The sequence below is a fragment of the Chiloscyllium plagiosum genome, unplaced genomic scaffold, assembly GCF_037043375.1.
Source record: "Chiloscyllium plagiosum isolate Xiang-an unplaced genomic scaffold, Cpla_swu_hap1 HiC_scaffold_48, whole genome shotgun sequence".
In the NCBI taxonomy this organism is placed as follows: Eukaryota; Metazoa; Chordata; class Chondrichthyes; order Orectolobiformes; family Hemiscylliidae; genus Chiloscyllium; species Chiloscyllium plagiosum.
In genome coordinates, this window is record NW_028270186.1 from 45,142,110 (window position 1) to 45,163,336 (window position 21,227).

General features: G+C 44.8%; 1 long non-coding RNA gene across 5 annotated transcripts in view; it reads left to right on the forward strand.

Moving 5' to 3' along the window:
- The first annotated feature begins 5,821 nt into the window (after positions 1-5,821).
- Positions 5,822-21,227, forward strand: part of LOC122546204 (uncharacterized) — a 77,830-nt gene continuing 62,424 nt past the window's right edge. For 2 of the 5 annotated variants that reach the window (XR_015754906.1, XR_015754908.1), the window contains exons 1-5: positions 5,824-5,860; positions 6,499-6,605; positions 9,338-9,420; positions 11,822-11,925; positions 12,877-12,963. This is a non-coding gene — a long non-coding RNA (uncharacterized LOC122546204). Of the gene's footprint in view, positions 5,861-6,498; positions 6,606-9,337; positions 9,421-11,821; positions 11,926-12,876; positions 12,964-16,694; positions 16,800-21,227 lie in introns of all 5 variants that reach the window. The other 3 variants (XR_015754907.1, XR_015754904.1, XR_015754905.1) reach the window with 3 other exon arrangements.

The window sequence follows — 21,227 nt, forward strand, 5'->3', positions numbered from 1 at the left end:
CCTACCACAGAAGTAAGACTAACAGGCCTGTAATTCCCAGGGTTATCCCTATTCCCTTTTTTGAACAGGGGCACAACATTCGCTACTCTCCAGTCCCCTGGTACCACCCCCCTTGCCAGTGAAGACGAGAAGATCATTGCCAACGGTACTGCAATTTCCTCTCTTGCTTCCCACATAATCCTAGGATATATCCCGTCAGGCCCGGGGGACTTGTCTATCCTCAAGTTGTTCAAAATGTCCAACACATCTTCCTTCCTAACAGTAATCTCTTCTAGCTTGCCAGTACATTTCACACTCTCCTCTTCTACAATACGGTCCCTCTCGTTCGTAAATACTGAAGAGAAGTACTTGTTCAAGACCTCTCCTATCTCTTCAGACTCAATACCCAGTCTCCCACTACTGTCCTTGATCGGACCTACCCTCGTTCTCGTCATTCTCAGGTTTCTCACATACGCATAAAATGCCTTGGGGTTATCCTTGATCCTATCCGCCAACGATTGTTCATGCCCTCTCTTAGCTCTCCTAATCCCTTTCTTCAGGTCCCTTCTGGCTATCCTGTATCCCTCCACTGCTCTGTCTGAATCCTGTTTCCTCAACCTTATGTAAGCCTCCTTCTTCCTCTTTACCAGACATTCAACCTCTCTCGTCAACAAAGGCTCCCTCACACGACCATTTCTTTCCTGCCTGATAGGTACATACATATCATGGACACGTCGTATCTGCTCTTTGAAAAAGTTCCACATTTCCACCACATCCTTCCCTGACAGCCTATGCTCCCAACGTATGCTCCTCAAATCCTGCCTTACAGCATCGTAATTTCCCTTCCCCCAATTATAAAATCTACCTCGTTGTGCGCACCTATCTCTCTCCATAACCAAGATGAAAGTCACAGAATTGTGGTCACCATCACCAAAATGTTCACCCACTAACAAGCCCACCACTTGTCCCGGTTCATTACCGAGTACCAAATCCAATATGGCCTCCCCTCTGGTTGGACAATCTACATACTGCGTTAGAAAAGCTTCCTGCACAAACACCGCCCCATCCAATCTACTTGATCTAAAGAGCTTGCAATCAATATTTGGGAAGTTGAAGTCGCCCATGACTACGACCCTGTGGCTTCTGCACCTTTCCAAAATCTGTTTCCCAATCTGTTTCTCCACATCTCTGCTGCTATTGGGGGGCCTACAGTAAACACCCAACAAGGTGACTGCACCTTTCCTATTTCTGACTTCAGCCCATACTACCTCCAGAGGCAGATCCCCCTCAAACTTCCTTTCTGCAGCCGTTATACCATTTCTAATTAGCAATGCCACCCCCCCTCCTTTTTTCCCACCCTCCCTAATCTTACTGAAACACCTGTAACCAGGAACCTCCAACAGCCATTCCTGTCCCTCATCTATCCACGTTTCCGTGATGGCCACAACTTCGTAGTCCCAGGTACCGATCCACACCTTAAGTTCACCCACCTTATTTCTGATACTCCTTGCGTTGAAGTATACGCACTTGAGCCCATCTCTGTGTCGGCAAGTAGTCCCAATCAGTGATACCTTCTCCACAGCCTCCCTACAGACTTGGGCATCCTGACACACAGCTAGCTTACTTGCTGGACTACAAGTCCGGATCCCATCCCCCTGCCAAATTAGTTTAAACCCCCCCCCCCGAAGAGTGCTAGCAAGCCTACCCCCCAGGATATTGGTGCCCTTCTGGTACAGGTCCCACCTTCCCCAGAATGCAGTCCAATTGTCCAAATATCTGAAGTCCTCCCTCCTACACCAGCCTTGCAGCCACGTGTTCAACTGCACTCTCCCTATTCTTTGCCTCACTGTCACGTGGCACCGGCAACAACCCAGAGATGACGACTCTGTCTGTCCTAGCTTTTAGCTTCCAGCCTAACTCCTTGAGCTCTTGAATGACCTCCCCACCCCTCTTCCTACCTATGTCGTTGGTGCCAATGTGTACCACGACTTCTGGCTGCACACCCTCCCCCATAAGGATTCTGAAGACACGGTCTGAGACGTCTCGGACCCTGGCACCCGGGAGGCAACAAACCATCCGTGAGTCTCGCCCATGTCCACAGAACTGCCTGTCCGTCCCCCTAACTAGAGAGTCCCCTATAACTAGCGCTCTCCTCCTCTCCCCCTTTCCCTTCTGAGTCTCAGAGCCACAGACCCCTTCACTGCAGCTGACACCTGCAACGCTGTCCCCCCCAAACAGTTTCCAAAGCTGTATACTTATTTTTTAGGGGAACGACCACAGGGGAACCCTGCACTGCCTGCTTCTTCCCCTTCCCACCTCTAACTGTTACCCAGCTACCTCTGTTCTCCGGCGTAACTATGTCCCTGTAGCTTCTATCAATCACCCTCTCAGCCTCGAATAATCCTCAGTTCATCCAACTCCAGTTCCAGTTCCCTAACTCGTTCGGTGAGGATCAGGATCTGACTGCATTTCCTGCAGACGAAGTTGGCAGGAGTATCGGTGGTCACCCCTACCTCAAACATCCTGCAGGAGGAACATTCCACCGCCTGCGCTGCCATGACTGTACACTTTCTCCAAAAACAAGAACACGGAGTCAATAACACTGAGTCACTTACCTGGGGTCTAGAACACACCCACTCAAATACTAATCACTTACCTTCCCACCCAGCTATGCGCTCCAACCTCACTTCCGCTGCTCCCACTCAAATGACCGTTGGTGATTAAAGGGTGAGTATTTATACTCACAGTTCTCCTTCCCGGCTGCCCCTCCGTTTGCCGTCACTTCCTCTGTTGCTCCCGCTCTTTCTGTGAAGAGAGAAAAAAAAAACACCGCTGCCCGCTACAGGTAAGTAATTTTGAAACAAACTGTCTTACCTTAGCTGTAGTCTCCCGGGTTCGCCTTTACTCGGCCGCTGCTTCCACTCAAATGACAATAATTTAGTAATGTCTTAGCCTTCACATAGTTAAGGTAAATGTGAGATATCTGAATTTCATGAATGGGTTCCTATTGCACTTTGATCAACAAAAAATATTCTTGGTTTAATCTACTCAAAGAAGAAAGTGACGACCAAAGAAGCTGGACATCAGAGTCGAAAAGTGTCATGCTGGAAAAGCACAGCAAGTCAGGCAGCATCCGAGAAGCAGGAGAGTTGATGTTGCGGGCATAAGCCCTTCATCAGAAATCACAGGCTTCAGAAAACAAACTGGAATAGACTTATGCCAATACATACGTAGAAGGGTCAGAACATGTTACTATCAGATTAGAGACTAATTTCAGATTTGGTACCATTCAGTGCAACATTTCAGTACGATATTTACATATGTACCTAAAAGAGAAGTTGTCTAAAATTACAAGCTCTAGAATGATTCTACGATTAAACCTGGAAATAAAGCTGGTGAACAAGAATGGCAAAGTGAAGTCCCATCAGTATCGCCTTGGGCAGTGTCAAGTAAGAATTTGAGAGCAGAGTTGCCACTTTGGTGTAATCTTCAGTCTGGTCAAATTGCAGCAAAAAGCTGTTCAATTTTATCTGCAAATTATTGAATGCAAAATCCTCCTTGCACAATAATGAGGCAGCATTTTGGGATGTCATTTTTAAAATATATTATTTTCAAAGTTATTCACAATTAAGAGTGATCACTCGGTGCTGTCTGCATAACACAGTATGAAAAGGAATTAACAGAAAAAAAAAATTATAACCCAAATTCAGAGTCACAAATTCATTGATTATTGCATGGGTCCAGCATTTATAAGTAATCTATTTTTAAAAATAAATACAGATACATTTACTAACTACATTGGAATACAGTCAAGTTTCTTACTGAACAGTGACAGGATTGGACAGAGTCCGCATGGATTTAAGTGAGGGGAATCATACTTAGCAAATCTACTGAAATAACCTACAGAGTCGAATATTAAAGTAAGAAATTGCAGGACATTTAGAAAAGCTTATCATTAAACATGGTAGACTGGGTTTTGTGAAAGAGAAACTATATTTGACAAGTTTGCGATAGTTCATTGAGGAGATAACAAGCAGGGCTGATAAAGGGCAATCCAATGATGTTCTGTATTTGGATTTTAAAAATCCAAATGATAAGGTGCTACTTAAAAGTTAATTGCACAATTTAGGAGCTCATGGTATCGGCGTATTGTATTAGCATGGACTGAGGATTAGTTAACCACACTGGCTGTTGCTGAGTCCTCACTTGCAGTGCTGTATACAGTGTTAGCTCCCATATTTAATAAAGGGTAAACCAACATCGGAGACCATTCAAAAAAGATTCACTTAGGTGCTTCGAGGACGAAAGGGTTGACCTATCAAGAATAGATAAGCAGGGGTGATCTTATGGAAACAAGATTCTGAGGAGCTTGACAGAGGAGATGTTGACTAGATCTTCTAGCACCAGTGAAGTCTCAAACCAGGGGACATTACATAAGGGAACATTCATTTTAGAAAAAGTAAAGAATTTTTTCTATCAGTGAATGGCTAGAATTTTCTCACCCAAACAATTGTGCAAGTTAAATGTTGGAGGGGAATGGTTGGGTTACTCTTTGGAGGGTTGTTCTGGCTTGTTGGGCTGAAAGGCCTGTTTCTACACTGTAGGGAATCTATGATTCTATTTCGAATTATTTTAAAAGAGGGCAGATAGATTTTTGAAATATTGAGCAGTTGAGAGCTATGTGGATCAAGCATAAAAGAGGTGTTGAGGTCTGGGTTGGCCCAGCCATGATCTGATAGAATGGGGGAACAAGCTGGAGGGGATGAATGCCCTACTCCTGCTCCGATTCCTTGAGGCTCCATTTCATGTTTTTTTGGTTTCCAAAGAACATACAATGTGCGAAAGATCTCAGATGTTGTGAAAATGGGGTGTTTATGTACTGATTCAGATGGCATTGATTCATCAATGTGAGAGGTAATTTCGGTTTAAACTTTAAGATGTGCCTGGACCACGGACTGGTCTATAATAAAAGACAAAACTTTTGTTTCTTTTCTAGAACATTTTATATACTCAAAAGTAGAATAGTTTAAATTGTGCAGAATGCTGACAATTTGTGAGCAGAGTAAAAACAAGCAGGCTAGTTTAAATTGTGCAGAATGCTGACAATTTGTGAGCAGAGTAAAACAAACAAGCCCTTGATTGATGAAACCATTGACACAGGAGGGAAGGATGAGTCCTTGACTGATAAGACTCCAGGATGGGGGAACGACTTGAGACATCTGTTTCAGATTAAAGCCTTTGACTGATAAGACTACAGGGTGAGAAAAACAACAAACTTTGGAGACTCTGGAGCCTTTTGTTGCAGACTTTGTGATAAAAATAATGATGTTTTTAAGAATGTGAACCTCATAGCTTGTTGGAGCCAAGGAGAGGAGGGACTTGTGCTGTATATAATGGGAGACTTTGTAAGCCTCAGCGCGCCTTTTCTTTAAGGGTGCCCGACTCTGAAGACTTGACTTGTTAATAAAACTTTGTTTTCCTGAATTTGTCTAGAGCGATTATTGAGAAGCGATTTTCGTTTCTAACATCAATCATAGCTATGAAGCCATGAGTAGGAAGGCAATTCCCTCCATGAATAGAGGAAATCTACTGCAGAGCTCACACAAAGGGAATTCTTACACTCAGTAAACTCTCCCATCACATTACCCAACATATCAGCTAAAGCAGGACGCACTGCGCATGCTCTAGTCACCCGGCGACTCCGGGTGATTGATATCAGCACCGGACCAATGAAAGGACGGTGGGCGGAGCTGGAGGACCTAGCGGGACGTTGGTCCTCCAACCAATCAAAGTGAATGAAGGGCGGAGCTAAACTAAACCTCGCGCGCGGCGCAGAGTCGCTGTCATGAATGCTCGGGAAGTTATGGAGAGAAAGGATACGGTAAGGAAAGAAATAAACAGGGAAACGGGAGAAAAACTATGTTGCTATGAGCGGAGAGGTTTTACAAACAAATTGTGCACGTCGGAAAACACAAATTTGAACGTCCCAGTCCCGTGTTTGCAGTAAATGGGGAATGGCCTCAGCGCGGCTGCAGGCCTGAGTGTGCGCCGCCATCTTTATTCGGGACAACGATTCACTGCACACGTGCACCGCCGCCATCTTTGTAGGGGGCAAGGTGCAGCCAGGCGCATGTGCAGCCTTTCTCCAGTATAGAGTCATTGTGATCATAGCAGCCCATACAGCTCTGATTCACCTCTGGGCTCCCTCATCACCACTTTGTCAATATCTAGCTTCCTCAGTCTCGAACCATGGGTTTATTGTTGGTCTGTTTAGTACTGTATTATTACTTTTATAGACCGTTTGTAAATGAGTTTTTCACTGCGGCCCAGCCCCTGACCATGTACTGCTCTATTATCAGATTACTTTTTTCTTGAATATTTTTGACAGTCGAGAATTCTTTTTTCCAACAAACAAGTGTATTTACCTTCCATTTCTGACTATCCAATTCTGCACCATTTTCATTCCCTGTAATCCATTTTGCACTCCCTGAAACATCAACTGTGTTTCTCCTTCCACAGATACCAGTGATTAATGCCAAAACCCTGTTGCTTGTGGAGAGGATGATGTTTGACTTTCTTGTACAGCTGCAGTTTGTGTGGTGAAGGTGCTCCCACAATGTGGTTGGGTAAGAGACATTATAGATTATTCATTACAGCAACAGTGATGATTTGAAAATAATGTCAAATCAACAACAGTTTGTATTTTTATTATCATGCTTATAATTTCACAAAAATACTATTGAGAACTTTAGACATAAGACCAGAGATGGAGATATTAGGTCAGGTGACCAAAAGCATTGCCAAAAATCAGGTTTTGAGGGATGTTTTAAAGGTGGAAAGCAGACCTGTGAGGTTTTGGCTGTGAATTTCAGACTATGCTGCTTCAGCAACTGCAGAAACAGCCACACAGGTGAAGTAATGAATTAACAAATGGTTGGGAGTCTTGAAGAAAATGAGTTGTCGAGGTCTCAATGTGTGTGTGGTGCAGGGAGCTCGGGATGATCACAGCCAGGAATTAAATCAAGTGTGAGAATTCTAAATTGAGGGATATTGGCCGGGTGCTGGCAGGTGAGACTAGATTGGGTTGGGGTATCTGGTCGGCATGGATCGGTTGGACCGAAGGCTCTGTTTCCTTGCTGTACATCCCTATGGCTGTATGCTGTTGATTATAATTAGGAGCCTTTTGATGAATCAACAAGCAGAGATTTAGACTTTCTTGAGATTACAGGGAGGTTGAATGTGGGAAGCTGGGCCTGAGTATGTTTAGAAAACGAAGTCTGGAGATAACACAAGGTGGATGAAAGTATATGAGCTGAGACAAGGGTGGAATCAGCTAGAAATAGTGATCTTGGAGTGGGACTGAGTAATCACACTCACCTCACCTCTGGGATTCAGCTGGTTGCCAGATTGTGAATTAGGGCGGTACCACAATCGGGAGCTGAGTTGCCATGGTGGAGCCTAAAATGAGTGTCACTCAGCTGGCTGTTACTGAGCAGCTGCTGCTTGGTAGCCCTGTTGATGACATCTTCCATCACTTTTTACTGCTGATCGAGTGTGGACTGATGGATGTAAATTTCCTGGGTTGGATTGCCCAGTGCTTTTGTGTTGAACATGCCTGGGCAATGTTCCACATTGTCGGTAGATGCCGGTGCTGGAGCAGTACTTGGCTTGGTGGGTGGCAAGTTCTGGAGCACAAGCCATCAGTATTATTGCCAGAATGTTGGCAGGGCCCGTAGCCTTTGCACTACTTAACCATTTCTTGATGTTATTCAAACTCAACCGAACTGGCTTAAAACTCACATCTGTGATGTTAGAAACCACTGGAGAAGGCTAAGATGGATCATCCCACTTTGCATTTCTGGCTGCAGATTGCTGCAAATGCTGTCATCTTGTCTGGTGCATGGATGTGTGAGGCCCCTCCATCAGTAAGGGTGGGGATTTCTGTGATGCTTCCTCCAGTGGGTTGTTTAATTGTCCATCATCGTTCACAACTGGGTGTGGCAGAACTGCAGAGCTCCGATCTGTTCCATTGGATGTAGGATCACTTAGCTCTGTTGCTTGCTGCTGATGCTGTTTGATATGCAGGTAGTTCTGTTTGATAGCTTCACCAGGTTGGCACTTCAGTTTTAAGTCTGCCTGGTGTTGCTCATGGCATGCCCTCCTTTCCTGTCCATTGTGATGGGTGGGAGCAGGATTTACAAACCCATGAGATTACAGATTGTGCTGGAGTACAGTTCTGCTGCTGTTGATGTCCCACAGTGCCTCAGAGATACCCAGTTTGAGATCCTACATCCCTTCGAAGTCTGTCCCATTTAGAACGGTGATAATGCCACTCAACACGATGGACGTTTTTCTCAACTTTAAGGCAAGACTTTGTCTCCAAAAGGAATGTGTAATGGTCGCTGTCATGGCCAGATGTATCTGCCGCTGGTCGATTCTTAACAATGAGATCAAGTATGTTTTACTTGTTGGTTCCCTCACCACCCGCTGCAGACTCAGTTGAGCAGCTATTTCCTTTAGGACCTGACCAGCTCAGTCAGTAATTCTGTTGCAGAACTAGTCTCGATTGTGGACATTGAAATCCTTACCCAGAGTACGTTTGACACCATTTTACTTCCTCAGTGCTTTCTCCAAATGTTGTTCAACATGAAGGAGAACTGATCCATCAGCCAAGGGAGGACGGGACGTGGTCATCAGCAGGAGCCATGAGGCTTCCTGGTCTCCGGAGCCAATGCTGTTTACTCCCAGGGCAAATCCTCCCTGTCTGTACACCTCAGTGCCACCACCTCTGCCTGGTCTGTCCTGCCGATGGGACAGGACATATCCAGAGATTTCAGAAGAAAGTGAAGACTGCAGATGCTGGAGATCAGAGTCAAGAGTCTGGTGCTGGAAAAGCACAGCAGGTCAGGCTGATGAAGGGCTTAGGCTCGAAATGTCGATTCTCCTGATCCTCGGATGCTGCCTGACCTGTTGTGCTTTTCCAGCACCACACTCTCGATATCTAGGGATGGTGATGGTAGTGTCAGGTCATTGTCTGTAAGGGATGATTCCATGAGCATGACTATGTCAGGCTGTTCCTTGACTAATCTGAGGTACAGCTCTCCACATTTTGGCTCCAAAAACCATATGTTAGTGAGGAGGACGTTGCACCACTGAGAGGGCTGATTCTGTGGTTGTAATTTCTGGTGCCTTGTTGCGAACTGGTCCATCCAGCTTCATTCCTGTGTTGAGACTTTGCAGTGATGAGTACAGTGAGTAGCTGGCTGGGCCGCTGTCAGGTTGGCAGGATTTTTTTCGCCATTGACAATGGTTCCATGGAGATCAGGAGATTCCTAACACTTTTGTTTCTTGAATTCAGATTCATACATCTGCCAAGATGGGATTCGAATCAGGACTTCACTTGTTTGTTTTAATATTCTGGATAAAAGCTAAATACATCAGGTTTGTTCACTCATTTTAAATATCACTAACCCTGGTTTTGTTTCTTTGTAAAACACAGTCCATCATCCTGTCTCCTCTATCCTCCCCTCCAACAACGAGTGAGGAGCACATGGAGTTTCTCTGTCACTAAGACTGAGATAATCCGATCTGCTGCTTCTCTCCCTCCCGCTAGCCAACCGAGCCAAACTGCCTCACGTGGTGTTCCTGGTTTTTGTCCTAAACCTACATCTTTCTCCAGTCTCTTGTCAAGCCTTAACAGAGCTCACCTTGACCCTTTACCCTAATCTCGCTAAACTCACTTTCCAACTCTCTTTCCTCCACTGCCGCCTCATCACCCCCCTCGCCAATTCATAGATGTTGTTCCTTGTTCTGTCTGTTGGTCTTTTCTGGTTATGTCCTTTTCTCCCATTCTGTGAAAAACTAATATTTGACCTCCCCGTTGTTGGAAAATTCTGCTCCATCTCCACTCTCCCTTTCCTTTCTGAATTCCTTGCATTTGGCGTCCCTCAACGGTCTATCCTTGGTCTCTCCTGTATCTCAGGTACATAGTGCCAGGAGGTGATATCATCCAAAAACAATGTTAGGTTTGACATATACACTGACGATGCCCAGCTCTCCCTCCCCATCATCCCTCTCCATTACTCCACTGTTAGTCAGTTATTAAACTGCTTATCACATTGCCACTACTCGATTAGCTGCAATTTCCTCCAATGAAACATTGTCACGGTTAAACCCATTGCCTTACCTTTACCTTTCTACTGCGCCCCTCCCTCCCACTGGGAACTCTCTGAGGCAGAATGACCCTCTTCACAATATTGCTGTTACATCTGACCCCAAGGTGACCTTCTGATCAGACATCCACACAATCCCAATCTCTTAAACGTTGCTTTTCTCCACCTCACCCCAGCTCCATTGCTACTGAAACCCCTTAACCGTGTCAGTGTCGCCTTATCTTGATGAATCCAAAACAGAACCCTTGATTCCGTGACTCAGAATCTGGTTTCAGACTCCCCTCTCAGTATTTACCCTCAGACACATCCTCTCAGTATTTATCCTGTCAAACCCTTTAAGAATCCCATCTGTCTGAATGAGATCACCTCTCTTTCTCCAAAATCCAGTGAGTAGAGTCCCAACCTTTTCAGCCTTTATTTAAAAGATAATCCCTCCAAACCACGGAGCATCTCATTGAATCTTCCCTGAAATGCCTCCAATAAAGTGACACATTTCCTGATCTAAAGGGACCAAAACTGCTCTCATTACTGCAGATATGGTGGTCTCACCAGCACTTCCACACGTTACTCTCAGGTATATACTCTATGCTCTAATACTGAACACCTTTGAAACAAAACATTCCATTCCCCTTCCTGATTCCCTGTTGTAACTGTGTGGTAGCTTTCTGTGTTTCCTGAACAATTAACCCTGGTCCCTTTGTGGTGCAGCTTTCTATGGTTTCCACCATTTAAATAGTACTTTGTTCTTTTATTATCTCCTCCAAAATGAGCAACTTCCCATTTTCCCAAGTTACACCCCATCTGGCAACTTGTTGCCCCCTTCTCCTGTACATCTCTCTCTTTTCATAATCCTCTTAGACCTTTACAGTTATGCCTTTTCTAGGAGATATCCCCCCTTCCCATTCTTCCAAACATTTACTGGGAGCACTGGGCAGTGGGAAGCAGGCAGAGTTGCTATCTTTTTTGGGATACGCTTTGGAGTGATTGAAAGAATCTTCCTACACATTGGTCAGGATGGAAACAACTTGCCCATCGTTAGGCATTAGCCTTTCACACCCATGTCTTATTGATGAGGCAGAGCGGCAGCACGGAATGAAAGAAAAGAAAGTAATTCTTGTTCCCCATATCTCACTGACGCTTGGACCATTTTCTCCAATGTGTCAAAGAACTGCTGTGTTCAGTCACATGAGATCTCAAGTGGGCGGCACGGTGGCACAGTGGTTAGCACTGCTGCCTCACAGCATCAGAGACCCGGGTTCAATTCCCGCCTCAGACGACTGACTGTGTGGAGTTTGCACGTTCTCCCTGTGTCTGCGTGGGTTTGCTCCAGGTACTCCGGTTTCCTCCCACAGTCCAAAAATTTGCAGGTCAGGTAAATTGGCCTTGCTAAATTGCCCGTAGTGTTAGGTAAGGGGTAAATGTAGGGGTATGGGTGGGTTGCGCTTCGGCGGGTCGGTGTGGACTTTTTGGCCCGAAGGGCCTGTTTCCACACTGTAATGTAATCTAATCTAATCAAGTTGGAATCTCCTAGAAACCCACAGATTTCCCCCTGAGTTGACTGCTGTTGTCCTCAAGGGTAATATGTACAGTAATCCTGGGCCACAAGGAGGGGATGGTGTGAGTTTCTAACCTGAACTGAGAGTGACAGATTTTATAAACTTGTATTACAGGATATTACAGGTGGACATTCAGATGGTAATCTCAGTAAATATTCTGCCAAACTCTGATTGAATTACTCAGTATATCAGGACCTGGATATTTGCATTGTGTGTGTGTGAGTATTGTGTTCCAGATCAATCCCATTTGCTGCTTAAAAATTCTCCTTTGAATCATCGCATTATCTCAAAAGGTCTCCCCAAACCTTCAACGTGTCATGTAATCCTTTTATGATGACCTGATGAGTGTAAGGTTTATTATTCGAATGTGTAATTTTTGTATAAGGATGTCTCAGAGAGGGAGTAGAATATTCTTAAAGGGGAGAATAACCATTTTGAGGGGAGGCTGTTGTTTATTGGTATCAATGACATAGGGATAGAAGAGTTCACATTATTGGATCATTGGAGTCTCTTGTGGGGTAGAATTAACCTCCATCAGAAGGATGGATTGTCCCGGCACTGGAAGGGAACAGTTGCTAGTGCTATTCAGGAGGCATTAAACCAGTGAAGGAATGTGGATAAACCCAGACAGAGAGTGAGGGAAGAGCTAAGTCTGACACTGGTACAGTTCAGACGTCAAACAGTCAAGGCAGACAAGGGCGTGGCACAGAATGAGCAGTTACACTGCATTTATTTCAATGCAGGAGGCCCGATAGGCCGGGCAGAGGAGCTCAGGGTATGGTTTTGAACATCGCACTGGGATATTATAGCAATTACAGAGGCATGACTTCATGATGGAGAGGACCAGCAGCTTAATGTTAGAGTGTATAGATGCTACAGCAAAGATAGAAAGGGGGCAACAGAGCAGGGGGAGTGGTATTTTTGATTAGGGATAACATTGCAGCTTGGCTTCAAGAGGGTATTCCTGGGAGTACATCCAGGCAGGTTATACAGGTGGAACTGAGAAATAAGAAAAGGATGATCTCCTTATTGGGATGGTACTATTGACCCCCCCCCCACTCCCCAACAGTCAGCAGGGAGTTGAGAAGCAAATTTACTCAGAGATGACTTCTCTGTAAGAATAGTATGATTGTATACAAGACTTGACCTTCTTTGTTATTCATTCACAGGATGAGGGTGTCACTGGCTGGGCCCAAAGGGCAGTAAAGAGTCAACCACGTTGCTGTGGGTCTGGAGTCACATGTAGGCCAGACCAGGTAAGGATGACAGATTCCTTCCCTGAAGGATATTAGCGAATCTGATGAGGTTTTTTTTCGCAATAATCAACAATGGATTCATGGTCTTTAGTAGATTCTTACTTCCAAATTTTTATTGAATTCACATTCCACTCTCTACCGTGATGGGATCCAAACCCTGGGCCCCAGAACGTTATCTGGGTGTCTGGATTATCCATCTAGTGATAATCTCACGAGGCCATTTGGCAGGGTGAGTGACTGAGGTATCCGTGGGCCAGCACATCAGCACCAAAGATCCCATGGTCTCTGCGGAAGATAGAAAGGGCTGGGGAGGGAGATATATCCCTGGTGGTGGGGTCTGACTGTAGGTAGCGGACATAGCAGAGGTTAATGGAGATTAGTGGGTGGCAGGTGAGGACTGGGGGGTTATATTCTTATTGTGGTTGGAGGGGTGGGGGGGAAGGTGGAGGTACAGGAAGTGGAGGATATGCGTTGGAGCGCATTGTTGATCACGTGGAAGGGAAATGTGGTCCTTGAAATAGGAAACCTCTCTGGGATGTCCTGGAGTGGAACTGCTTCTCCTGGGAGCAGATATGGCAGAGGCGGAGGAATTGGGAGCACAGGATCACGTTTTTACAATAATACACTCGAGGGTAATCAGGAGAGCAAAAAGGGGACTTGAAATATCTCTAGGAAATAGTTTAAGGAGAATCCAAAGAGATTCTACAAATACATTAAGGATAAAATAATAACCGGACAGAGAATAGGGCCCCTTAAAGATCAACAAGGCCATCTATGGAACAACAGGAGGTGGGAGAAATACGATGCTATTCTATTCTAGAGAGTTTGGAGAAATAAATAGTGATCACTGGAAAAGTGTCTATATTACAGAGGAGGAAGTATTGGATGTCTTAAACAGTAGCAAGGTGGATAAATCCCTGGGACCTGATCAGGTGTATCCCAGAAATTTGTGGAAAGCTAGGAAGGTGATGGCAGTGCCCCTCCCTGAGGTATTTATATCATTGTTTGTGACAGGTGAGATGCTGGAAGATGGGTGCCATTATTTAAAAAAGGTGGTAAGGAAAGGCCAGGGAACAAGAGAACAGTCCACCTAACGTCAGTGGTAGGTAAGTTGTTGGAAGGGATTCTGAGGGACAGGATTTACATGTATTTGGAAAGACGAGGATTGATTAGGGATAGTTAACATGGCTTTGTGTGTGGGAAATTCTCTCTCTCTAACTTGATTGAGTTTTTTTGAAGATGTGACAAAGATGATTGATGAAGGCAGACCGTGGACGTTGTCTATATGGACACTGAACGATGTTCCACAAAGCAGACTGGTTAGCAAGGTTAGATAACAACATGAAATGGCGGGAGAACGAGCCATTTGGATACAAAACTGGCTTGAAGGTAGGAGGCAGAGGGTGGTGATGGAGGGTTGCTTTGCGGACTGGAGGCCTGTGAGCAGCATTGTCCTGCAGGAATGGGTATTGGGTCCTGAAATAAATGACTTGGATGTGAATATGAGATATGGTCAGTGGGTTTACAGAAGACACCAAAATTGGAGGTGTAGTGGACAATGAAGAAGTGGACAAGTTCAGAATGCAACAGTATCTTGACCAGATGGGCCATTGGAGCGAGGAATGGCAGACTGGGTTCAATTTAGACAAATGTAAGCTGTTGGATTTTGGAAAGGCAAATCAGAGCAGGACTTGTACACTTAATGGTAAAGTCCTTGGGAATGTTGCTGAACATAGAGATCATGGAGTGCAGGTTCATTGTTCCTTGAAAGTAGAGTCGCAGGTAGGAAGACTAGTGAAGGTGGGGTTTGGTATGCTTATATTTATTGGTCAATGCACTGAGTACAGAAGCTGGGACGTCAAATTGTGGTTGGACAGGACATTGATTAAGCCATTTCAGGAATTATGTTTTAAGTTCGAAATTCCCTGTTCTGGAAAGGATGTTGTGAATCTTGAAAGAGTTCAGACAAGATTTACAAAGACTTTGCTAGGGTTGGAGGATTTGGACTACAGGGAGAGGCTGAATAGGCCAGGGTTAATTTCCCTGGAGAGTCAAAGACTGGGAGGTGACTTCATGGAGATTTATAAAATCATGAAGGTCATGGATAAGGTGAACAGCAAGGGTCCTTTCCCCCCAGTTAGGTGGGATCAAAATAAGATCACATGGGCTTAGGTTGAGAGGGCAAAGATTAAAAACGGATCTAAGGAGCAAAGTTTTCAAGCTGTGTGTGGTGTATGTGTGGAATGAGCTGCCAGATGAAATAGTGGAAGCTGATACAATTACAACATTTGAAAGGCATCTGATTGGGTACATGAATAGGAAGAGTTTCCAATGATACGGACCAAGAGCTGGCAAATGGGGCTCCATTTGTTGAGGATTCCTATTTGGCATGGACAAATTGGACCAAAGGTCTGTTTCTGTGCTGTATATCTCTATGACACTAATAAATTAAAATAAGATGTGTTCCTCTTTTGTGGAGAGCTAGCAGAAGCACAGATAATTGTCCTTGGAGCCGAGAAGGTTAAGCAGTGATTTTAACCAGGTGCAAATTTGTTTCTAGGATATCTAATCTGCAGAGAGAGTGGAAATGTTAACAATGTCACAATTTTAGTTACTATTTTCAGGTAATTGGCAAATAATGTGAACATTATTTTATTCAGTAAGTTCTGAGTATCTGGAGCAGTCTGAATGGCAGCTGGACACAGACTCAGCAGTTATTTATAAACAGATTTGGAATTTTACTTTTTAAGGGAAGATTTGGGGGGCTATGGGCAAATGGGAAGGGAATTTGGACAGATTTGCAGCATCTCCATAGGAAGAGGGTACATCTCAAATGGGCTGAATAGCCCCAGACCCTGTGCTCTGTGATACTGCCCCATTGAGTGTGAATGTTGTAGCTCATCCCAGGGCAGAGAGAGGCAGGATCCCACCACTCACTTCACAATGGGCCCCGATGATTGATGTCAGCGCAGGCCAATAGGGGGCAGCGGGCCGTACTGGAGGACCAGATCGTACCAGTTTGTCTTCCAACCAATCGGAGTGAATGAGGGCATCCTCAAGGCTGGAACAAAAGAAAGGCACATATCGCAGAGATTTGAGAAACTGGAGGACATGAGATAGGGAGTGTTCTGTGGCTGGTGAGGAATTATATAAACAGGGAAGAGTTGTGAGGCTGGATGAGGTGGCAGTGAACGGGAGAGTTGAGGATGGAGGAATTTAGAGTTAGTGAGGATTAGAGTCATCATGTTACACAGCAAGGAAACAGGCCCTGTGGTCCAACCAGTCCATGCCAACCATAATTGCAAACTGAACTAATTGTACCTGCCTCCGCTTCGTCCACATCCATCCAAATGTTTCCTATTTATGCACTTATCTGAATGTCTTTTAAATATTGTAATTGTATTCACAGCTACCACTTCCTCTGGAAGTTCATTTCACACATATAAATTTTTTTTAAAACCCTAATGTCTTTTCTCAAATCTTTCTCATTTCTTCTCAAAATGAATGCACCCGAGTTTTGAATCCCCCTCTCCCTCGTCCATTCACCTTATCTACACTCTTTCTGATTTTATAAACCTCTAATAAGGTCACCCCTCAACCTCCTGCACTCCAGTGAAAACATTCCCAGCCTATCCAGCCTCTCCTTAGAACACAATCCCTCCATTCATGGCAACATGCAGGTAAATCTCTCCTGAACCTGCTCCGATTTAATAATATCCTTCCTATAACAGCACAACCAGAACTGGACAGAGTATTCCAGAAGAGGCCTCCCCAACGTTCTGTACATCCTCAACATAACGTCCCAACTCCTGTACTCAAAGGTCTGAACAATGACGGTAAGTGTGCTAAGCACCTTAACCACCCTGTCTACATGTGACACAAACTTCAAAGACGTGAAGCCTTCGGTTTCTTTGTTCCCATATCACTACTCAAGGCCCTCCTTTTATTGAGTGTAAGTCCTACCCTCGTTTGTATTGTCAGGATATTATATTTTGCATTTATTCCAATCCAAAAAAATTTTGAGTATAAAGGCAGTAGAGTATAATTAAGAGGAAAATCAGGAGGCAAAAAAAAGGGACGTGAGATAGCTTTGGCGAATAGGGTTAAGGATAATCCAAAGGGCTTTTGTAAATACATGAGGAGCAAAAGGCTAACTAGGGAGAAAATAGAGACCCTCAAAGATCAGCAATGCAGCCATTGTGTGGAGCTGCAGGCGATGGGCGAGTTCGGAAACAAGTATTTTGCATCAGTGTTTACTGTGAAGCAGTACATGGGAGATATAGAATGTGGGGAAATAAATGGTGACATCTTGGAAAATGTCCATATTACAGAGGAGGAGGAGGTGCTCAATGAGTGGCTAAGGAGCTGGTGCAGGGGAAAAGGATTCACGTTTTTTGGATCGTTGTGATCTCCTCTGGAGTAGAGTTGACCTGCATAAGAAGGATGGATTGTACCTGAATTGGAAGGTGTCTAATGTCTAGGCAGGGAGACTTGCTGGTGATACTCGGGAGGCATTAAACCAGTGAGGGAGTGTGTGTAAACCCAAGAAGATAGTGAGGAAAGAGATATGTCTGAGGCTGGTACAGTTCAGAAGTCAAATAGTCAAGGCAGGCAAGGGCAAGGCACAGAATGAAGTCGGACTGAGCAGTTGCACTGCATTTACTTCATTGGAAGAGGCCTGACAGGGAAGGCAGAGGAGCTCAGGGTATGGTTTTGAACATGGCACTGGGATATTATAGCAATTACAGAGGCATCACTCAGGGATGGATAGGACTGGCAGCTTAATGTTCCAGGTATAGATGCTATAGGAAGAATAGAAAGGGGGACAAGAGAGGAGGGGGAGTGGCATTTTTGATTCGGGATAGCATTGTTTTTGCTTAGGGAGGATATTCCTGGGAGTACGCCCAGTGAAGTTATTTAGGTGGAACTGGGAAATAAGAAAGGGATAATCACCTTATTGGGGTTTTCTGCATGGATTTTGTCCGGGTGCTCTGGTTTCCTCCCACAGTCCAAAGATGTGCAGGTTGGGTGGATTGTCCATTCTGAATTGCCCATAATGTTCAGGGATGTGTAGGTTGGCTGGCCCTGAGAAGTGCAATGTTATAGGAGGAGGTTAGGAGGCTTTCCAGGTCAGTATTAGTATGATGGGCTGAATGACCTGCTTCCACACTGTTGGGAGTCTCTGATAATTCTACTAATTTTAAAATAGTTACAGAAAATAATATACCAGATCTAACAGTTAAGGTTCTGAATTGGACAAAGGCCAATTTTGATAGCCCAAGGCAAGAACTTTCATCTGGCCCCTCGAGCCTGCTCTACCATTCAATAAGGTCAGGGCTGATCTTCTCATGGCCTCAGCTCCACTTTCCTGCTCTCTCACCATAACCTTTAATTCTTTTCCTCTTCACAAATCTACATTTTGCCTTCAAGGCATTCAAGTTGATAACGTCAAATGCTGCACTCGGCAGGGAATTCCACAGATTCACAACCCTTTAGCTGAAGAAGCTCCTCCTGAACTCAGTCCTAAATCTGCTCCCCCTTATTTTGAGGTAATGCTCTGTAGTTTGACCCACCCCCAGTGGAAATAGCCTCCCTGCTTCTGTCTTATCTACTCCCTTCATAATTTTATTGTTTCCTATCCAACCTCCCATTCTTCTAAATTACAATGACTATAGAACCAGTTTTCTCAATCTCTCCACATGCACCAATCCTCAACTCCTGACTCAACTAGTGAACCTCCTCTGTACTCCCTCCAGTGCCAGTACATCTTCCTGAAGTAAGGAGACCAAACCTGTACACAGTACTCCAGGTGTGGCCTCCCCAGCACCCTGTACAGCTGCAGCATCACCATCCCTCTAGCAATGAAGGACAATATTCCTTTAACTGCCTTAATTACCTGCTGCACCTGCAAACCAACTTCCTGTGATTCATGCACAAGGACACCCAGCTCCCTCTGTACAGCAGCCTGCTGCACGTTTTCACCATTTCATCATCCAGTTTGTTGTTAGTCCGACCAAAATGGATGACCTCACATATCCCAACATTGAACTCCATCTGCCAGATCCTTACCCACTCGCGTAACCTATCTGTATCCCTGTGCAGACTTACAGTGGCCTCTGCACACATTGCTCTACCTCATCTTTGTATCAAATGTGAACTCTGACACCGTACACTTGGTCCTCAACTCCAAAACATTTGTGTAAATTGCAAACAGTTGTAGTGCCAACACAAATCCAAACACCTATTTATCCCCATTCTTTATTTTTTGTTGGTTAACCGATCCTGTATCAATGATAATTACCCATAATGCCATGCATCTTTACCTTATTCAGCAGCCTTTTATGTGGCAACTTATCGAATGCCTTCTGGAAATCCAGGTACACCACATCCACCGAGTCCCCCTTGTTCAATGCACTCGTCGTATCCTCAAGTAATTCTAATAAACGCGTTAAAGGTGACCTGCCGTTCATGAATCCATGCTGTGTCTGCTCAATGAGACAATTTCTACCCAGATATCTCACCACTACTTCCTTGAGAGGTTCAAGCATTTTCTCCACTACAGAAGTTAAGCCATCGGATCCTTTTTGAAAAATAGTGGCACCACATTTGCAGCTTCCAGTCTGTCAAAACCAGACATCCAACAGATTTTAGTGAATTATCACGAGGTCTATGTGTTATTCTCCCCCCCCCCCCCCCCCCCAAGATCTCTTTTAGTCCCTGGGATACATTCCATCAGAGTCAGGAGACCCATCTACCTTTAGGCTGTTATCTTTCCCAACATTACCTCTTTACTGAGAATGATTTCTTCTGTATCCTCATCTGCCATTGCCTCCATAGGCCTGCGACAATGAGAGTATATAGACAGTATGTTCTTGTTTTCTGCCAAGGCTGGTAGGTGTAAAGAGTGCTGCCTGACGAAAGAAATTGAGGGCCTGGTCGAGAAAATGAAGGAGGGATATGGCAGGTACAGAGAGCTGTGTTTGTGTGAATCCCTAGAGGAGTGTAGCAGCAGTAGGAGTATACTCGAGGTAAACCAGGAGGGCAAAAAGGGGACATGAGATAGCTTTAGGAAATAGGTTTAAGGAGAATCCAAAGTGATTGTACAAATACACTAAGGACAAACGAGTAACCAGGCAGAGAATAGGTACCCACAGAAATCAAGGCTGTCTGTGGAACCGCAGGAGGTGAGAGCGATTCTGTATGAGCGGAGAGGTTTTACAAACAAAATGTGCACGTCAGAAAACACAAATTTGAATGTCCCAGTCTCGTGTTTTCAGTAAACGGGGAATTGCCTCAGTGTGGCTGCAGGCATGGGTGCGCGCCGCCATCTTTATTCAGGGCAAGAATTCAATGGACATGTGCGGAGCCGCCAGCTTTGTAGGGGGCAAGGTGCAGCCAGGCGCATGTGCAGCCTTTCTCTGGTACAGAGTCATTGGGCAGGATTTACACAGAGCACATTCTAACTCAGAGAAATGGATGTTTATTTCTGGATTTGTTTTGCCATTCATTTAAATGATTTGGTATCGTAAATGAGTTTGCAGGTCATACAAAATTGGAGGTATTGTGGATAATGAAAAAGGTTACCTCCGATTACAATGAGATATTGATCAGATGGGGTTTAATTTAGATAAATATGAGGTGCTGCAGTTTGGAAAAGCAAATCAGGCAGGACTTGTACACTGAATGGCAAGGCCCTGGGGACGTTTGCGAAACAAAGAGACCTTGGATTGCAGGTTCATAGTCCTTGCAAGCCAAGTTGCAGGTAGATAGGATGATGAAGAAGATGTTCAGTATATTTTCCTTTATTGGTTCAAGCATTGACTATAGGATGTGGGAGGTCATGTTGCTGTACAGGACATTCGTTAGCACTTTTGGAATATTGTGTGTAGTTCTGGCCTGCCTCCTATCGGAAGGGTGCTGTGAAGCTTGAAAGGTTTCAAAAAAGAATTACAAGGATGTTGTTGGGGTTGGAGGATTTGAGCTACAGGATGAGGCATAAAAGGCTGGGGCTGTTTTCCCTGGAGTGCCATAGGCTGAGTGGTGATATGGTGGAGGTTTATACAATCATGAGGGGCATGAATAGAGTAAATGAACAAGGTGGTTTCCCTGGAGTGGTGGTGTCCAGATGTAGAGGGCATTTAGGGTGAACGGAGAAAATTTCAAAGGGGCCTAAAGGACAACTCTTTCATGCAGTGGGTGGAATGAATGCCAGAGGAAGTGGTGGAGGCTAGTACAATTAAAACATGTTAAAGGCATCTAAATAG